A 6839-nucleotide genomic window follows, 5' to 3' on the forward strand; every position below is an offset into this window, starting at 1 on the left:
ATCTCATGCCTTTCTCACTGAAATTGTAAGCTCCAGGAATTAAAGGAAAATCTCTCAGAATTTATTTTTGCCTCATTTCATTCATCTAAGATTTGGTAAATGATTTTGATATATCAGGTTATATACCAGTGCTAGTAAAAATGGAAAACAAGCATACAGCATACTTCTGAGAAATCTCAGTTAAGTCTGTAAAGCAAAACTCTGAACAATAAAATATGCTTTGCTATGATGTTATTAAAACAGTTATAATGTTACTGAAATAGTTCCCAGGAACACAAAAGATGTGTTCAATCATGCCATTAGATATTAGATAGAGCATTCTAACTTGACCTCCATGTTTACTTAGACTGATAAAGTCACTATTCTATAATGGCAAAAACCACAATTACTTTTACACCAACCTAATAACAGAACATTTCTGTTCACACAATTTAGTATCTTCACCCAACCGCGCTTTTACCCTTATCTTCTATTCTTTCCAAATTCTATCCATTCTTCAAGTCTGACCAGCAATGGAACATTCTCTGACTACGTTTGCTTATTGATCTTTTCCTAAACTCATTTGAACCCAGCATTTATTATATGTATTATATTAATGTATAATTCCTGGAAACATCTATATCACTGTTTTTTATGGGCTATTTAACTTTCCTAATGTTTAGTTTTTCACACGTGGATGTCATCTTTTCAAAGAATTTTTCAAAAAAAAAACAGCCGTTTTGGCAGGGTGCATTGGCTCAAGCCTATTATCCCAGCACTTTGGGAGGCTAAGGTGGGTGGATCACTTGGGGTCAGGAGTTTGAAACCAGCAGGACCAACATGGTGAAACTCCATCTCTATCAGAAATTAGTTGGGCATGGTAGTGTGCACCCAGCTATTCAAAAGGCTGAGGCAGGAGAATCACTTGAACTTAAAGGCGGAAATTGAAGTGAACCCAGATTGTGCCACTACTCTCCAGCCTGGGCAATGCATTGAGACTCCATCTCAAAACAACAACAAAAACCCCTAGCCATCTTGAGAACACATATTTTGTCTCTTTCTAGAATTGCAAAGAATAATGCTAGCATAATTGGCACTCTATTAATTAGAATCATACAATAAAATCTGAAACATTTAATCTCCATTGATCACCCAGTTATGATCAGATCTGATAATGGACATGTTGGCCTATTGGCTGGAGGTATAGAAATATTTCTACTTAGAACTGGTATTTATATCTACAAACCTTAACTATATTGGAAACCAGTGACGACTACTTATAAAGCTACAATTGTAAGTCAGTATTTTTAACAGGTTAAACTAAAACTGACACATTTTGAGATGATTTGGAAATAAATGAGAGAAAATTTAAAAATGCCAAACTATAAATGCACCAAAAATAAAGAGATTTCTCAATTGGCAAAGAAGATGTTGAAAAAAGGAATAAAGAAAAAGCTAAGACATGTTACCTGGTGTTCTGTGGCTCCAGGGCAGAGCAATAGAACATTCATTATCTTCAGTTAGTTTTGCAATTTTTGCACACCTGTGTTTCCTATCCATCAACCCCATTAAACTGTCCTATAGGAATAAATTTTGCTTAACATGGCACTCAATGTGTGGGAAACCCCCCAAGTAACAAGACTAACAAGTCATTTTATTTAGCTCAAGAAGAATAGGAATCCTACATTTGACTTGGATGCCTTCAAAAAAGGCAAAAAGAAGCTCATCAAATATTCCAAATATTTCCTGATATAAACAATGCTACAAGTCACAAAAGTGATGATTGTTCGTTTACTCACAGTCATAGGAATTAAATCATAATAATACATTTAGGCCCTATTAAGTAAAGACTGTGTCTCACTCAGTACATTCAAAGACAGGTATTAGGATATTGCCATTCCCAACCCCTTTTTCTCTAGTTCTATATTATGTAAGTAACTTCTTACACTCATTCATGACTCTCTCATGTGAGGGAGGGAATGCTTTGTTCAGCTGACTAACTGACGGTTTTATGAACTTGCTTCTCATTTTAAATGAATATTTATTTGATTGGCGGTCTTAGTGGCATTTGAGTGGCATGAGACACGTGTCTTTAAGCCTTATCCTCCCAAAATGAGATGACTTTGTAGATCTTACACCTGCATAATTGAGAAATCATGCTAGACTTAGAGTGGTCTTACAAGGATAGCTATCGTAGGCAAGACCTGAAATTTCTTTACTTCAAGAACTGGTATCAGCTACAAACGTAAGCAAATACACACATATGCTAGGGCAAAAATAATTTTAAAAGGCGCTATTTTTGCCAAATTCTATTAAACTTGAATCTCATTTATTTTCATATTTCCTCCTTCCTTTGCCTTTTATGTAGATATTATAAAGAAAAATTGTAAATTATTTGATTACCTCCAAATCTTTCCATTTTAAGGGATCATAAGTAAAACAAAAATAAGTATTAGGAAGACATTTTTAACATAAAGCGTTTATATAGATGAGTAAGAAAAAGAGATCATTCTTTCCTCCTCTCCCCTATCCTGACCCGGCCTTCCTAGGGCAAAAGACAGGTTCATAAAATCAGAAATGCAAATTCTATTGTACTTTATTAGAGTATTTTTCCAGTTTCATTGAGGTATAATTCATCAACAAAAATTGTGTATATCGAAAGTGTTTAATGTGATTATTTGACATGTGTGCATTGCAAAATGATGACTGCAATCAAGTTAACTGAGGTACTGTCACCTCATATAGTTACCATTTTTTTTCTGTGTGTGGTAGGAACACTTAAGAGCTACTCAAGGGAAGTCAAGATGTTGCTCTTTTGTTTGTGAGTTTGTGCAGGACTCTGCACAAACTCTGCAGGACTGGGATCTTAAAGATAGCCACAGTGCCTGAAAATGCTGGTCTGGAGGCCAGAATCTGTCATCAAATTGAGTATTAACTGGAGACTTCTATTTGCCATGGGACAAATTTTTAAAAGAACAGATAAACTGAATGAAGTCTGGGTACCTTTGGAGATATTGATAAAATTCAACAAATTAAACCATCTTACAACAGACTTCAGTGTAATTGTGGAAGCATTGAGCAAATCCAAGGCAGAGCTCATGGAAATCAGTGAAGATAAAACTAAAATCAGAATGTCTCCAAGCAAACCCCTCCTTGAAGTGACCGATGAGTATACAAATGATATTAAAAAATCTATTCATATCAAAAGTTTCCCAACTGAAGCAACTGTTGAGGACATAAAAGAATGGTTAGAAGATAGAGGTCAAGTACTAAATATTCAGATGAGAAGAACATTGCAGAAATCATTTAAATGATCGATGTTTGCTGTGTTTGATAGCATTGAATCTGCTAAAAAGTTTGTAGAGACCCCTGGCCAGCAATACAAAGACACAGCTTGTTAATACATTTCAAGGAATATTACTTTGCTGAAAAAAGTGAAGAAAGGAAACAAAATAATGTGGGGAATAAATTACAAGCCAAACAAGAGCAGGAAGAAAAAGAGAAGCTAGAAGATGCCGAAATAAAATCTCTACAAAAAAAGATTGGATGCTTGCTGAAATTTTTGGGTGACTTAGATGATCAGACCTGTAGAGAGTGTTCACACATCCTTTTCTCAAATTATAGTAAACTAAAATAGATATACTTTGTCAGAGGTGCAAAAGAGAGAATAATTCAATTTACAGAAAAAGTCAAAGAAGCATTGGGTAAAGCCACAGATGCAAATAATGGTAATCTAGAATTAAGGAACAAAGAAGTGACTTGGGAAGTACTAAAAGGACAGGTGGAAAAAGAAGCATTGAAAAAATTATAAAAGACTGACAAGAATCCCTGAACAAATGGAAGTCAAAAGGTGTTAGATTTAAAAGGAAAGGGTAATAAAGCTGCCTAACCTGAGTTTGTCTAAAGGAGAAGTACAGTTTCAGGGCAAGAAAATGAAATTTGTTAGTGATGATGAACATGATGAAAATGGTGCCACTGGATGAGTGAGAAGAGCAAGAGGAAGGAACAGACAAAAAACCTGAAAACAACAGAAAACAGAAAACGATGCCCGAGACCAATAGCTTCGTAAACAAAATTTAAATTCATTTAAATTACCAAAAGAGCAAGAGAAGAAACAGAAAAAAAAAAAACCTGCATCAAAACAACAGAAAACAGAAAATGATCCAGAGACCAATATATAAATTTTAAATTCATTTTAATTAGTTTTTAAGCTGCTTTTGGTTTTGGGGCTTTTAAAATGAAAACCAAATTGGGTTTACTTCAATGTCCACCTGTGAGAAAGGAAAAGTTTTTTTGTTGTTTAGCTTGTCGTTTTTTGTTACCTAAATGAGGATACTTTTGAATGTATAATTCTGTTAGTGTTATTTCAGATGATTCAAATATCAAAGGAAGATTCATCCACTAAATTGCGTTTGTGATATGAGAATGTATTTGTACAAACTAATGAAACGTATACTATATAAAAAAATCTATTCTCTTAGAAAATTTCAACTATACAATATAATATTATTGACCGTTGTGTCCATGCTATAAGTTAGAGCCCCAGAACCTATTCATCCTGTAATTGCAATTTTGTAGCTTTTGACTAACATCTGATTGCCACTGCCCTCCCATCAGCTTTCTACTCTCTGTTTCTGTGAGTTTGACTTTTAAAAATTGCACATATAAGTGACAGTATGCAGTAGTTTTCTTTCGATGTCTAGCTTATTTCACTTAGTATAATTTATGTTGTTGCAAATGGCAGAATTTTCTCATTTTTTATGGCTGAGTAATATTCCAGTGTGTGTGTGTGTGTGTGTGTGTGTGTGTACAATTTTATATGCATCCATCTATTGATGGACATGTAGGCTGTTTTCATATCTTGGCTATTGTTAATAATGCTGCAATGAACATGGCAGTGCTGAGTGACCAGGACAGCTCGCATCATTGAAAGCTAAATAACTTCTCTAAAATTAACTTCTGTGCTTTCAGGGAGCAAAAGAATGTCCTGGGAAAATTTGAGAGGAATTACACAAAAAGGATGGAAGCATTTTAAGAAAGAAACTTATGAGTCTCTTGGGAAAACAATATTTTTGAAAGTCCAAACTGTAAAATAGCAGACAAAAACATACATAAAATGTTAAGAGGAAATGCCATAAACATTTTTTGCTTAATTACGGGTTCAATATTTGTGAGATTAATGCCCTTCCACCACCCTGCCTGATACCGCTTTGAAAATGAGGGCAGGGATGAGGAAAGCAGCAGACATAAATCAGAGATATTTTCTTGAAGATTTAGGAGAAAAATGTCTTGTCTAGAGCCAAATATCTATAATCTCTGCTTTAATTATAAATAAAAAAGCAATTTTTCAAAAAATCACTTTGCTGATAAACCCACTCTTTATTTCTTTTTAAAACACATGATTAAAAATCCTTTTCAAACGATAGTTTACAAGGAATGTTGAAGTGTCTTGGAATATCTAAATGCTTCCAGCTGCTTTCTTAAGCTTAAAATAGGGGATTTCCAGCCTGTTGGCAGCAACAAGATAGAACTTCTCTGTTTTTTGCCTTTGTTTCTGTTTCCATTTCCATTTTTGGATTTCACAATTTGCTTAGGAGAGACAATAAAACACATTCATTTAGAAATATATATTACTTCTTAATTGCTTACTAAAAGTATTTTTTTTACATTAGTTTGAAGTTGTTCTAGTTAGTGGAGAACGATACATTAAGATTCAACATTTCTGAAAACTTTGTGACATTGGTTGTGGCAGTGATTATTGGATATGACACCAAAAGCACCAACAACAAAGGCAAACATAAGCAAGTGAGACTACATCAAACTAAAAACTTCACAGTAAAGGAAACAATCAACAGTTGATCAGGCAACCTATGGAAAGGGAGAATAGATTTGCAAACCACAGATGTAATGAAAGATTAACATCCAAACTATATAAGGAATTCCTACAACTTAATAGCAAAAAACCCTAATAACTCAATTAAAAAATGAGCAAATGAATTGAATAGGCATCCTCCCAAAGGAGACATGCAAACTGCCAGGTATACAAAAAAGCAGTCAACATCACTAATCATCAGGGAAATGCAAAGCAAAACCACAGTGAGAGATCACTTCACACATGTTTCGATGCCCATTTTATATAAGTGCGTATAAATAAAGGTAAATATTGGTAAAGATGTGGAGAAGTTGAAACCATTGTGCACCGTTGTTAGGAATGTAAAGTAATACAGCTGCCATGGATAACAATATGGGGCTTCTTCAAAAATTTTAAAATAGAACTGCCATATCATCCAGACATTTCACTTTGGGGTATTTAACCAAAAATACTGAGATCAGAACATTGAAGAGATATTTGAATACCCGTGTTCATTGCAGTATTATTAGCAATAGCCAAGATATGAAATAATATAAGTATTTATGGACAGATGAATGGATAAAGAGAATGCGACATGCACACAAAATGGAATATTTTTCAGCTTCAAAAAAGGAAGGAAATCCTGCAATATGCAACAACATGGATAAACCTGGAGAACATTATGCTAAGTGAAATAAACCAATCACAGAAGGACAAACACTGCGTCTAAAATAAACAAACTTGTAGAAGGAGAGAGTAGAACAGTAGTTGCCAGGGACCAGTGGAAGCGGGAAAGGGGAGTTGCCATTCAATAGATTTAATTTCCTTTAAGCAAGATGAGTAAGTTCTAGAGATCTTCTCTATAACATTGTGTCTATAGTTAACAATACTGTATTATATGCTTACAAGTGAGTTAAAAGGGCAGATTTCATGTTAAATGTTCTTAATACAATAAAAAAAGACAAACCTTACAGTTTAGTTTCCAAATGTATAAAATCTTTGGTATATA

General features: G+C 34.1%; 1 pseudogene; it reads left to right on the forward strand.

The window, feature by feature from the left end:
- Positions 1 to 2135: 2135 nt before the first annotated feature.
- On the forward strand, positions 2136 to 4001 carry LOC108295200 (annotated as a pseudogene).
- The last annotated feature ends 2838 nt before the right edge of the window (positions 4002 to 6839 follow it).

Source organism: Cebus imitator, unplaced genomic scaffold (assembly GCF_001604975.1).
Source record: "Cebus imitator isolate Cc_AM_T3 unplaced genomic scaffold, Cebus_imitator-1.0 Scaffold624, whole genome shotgun sequence".
NCBI lineage: Eukaryota > Metazoa > Chordata > Mammalia > Primates > Cebidae > Cebus > Cebus imitator.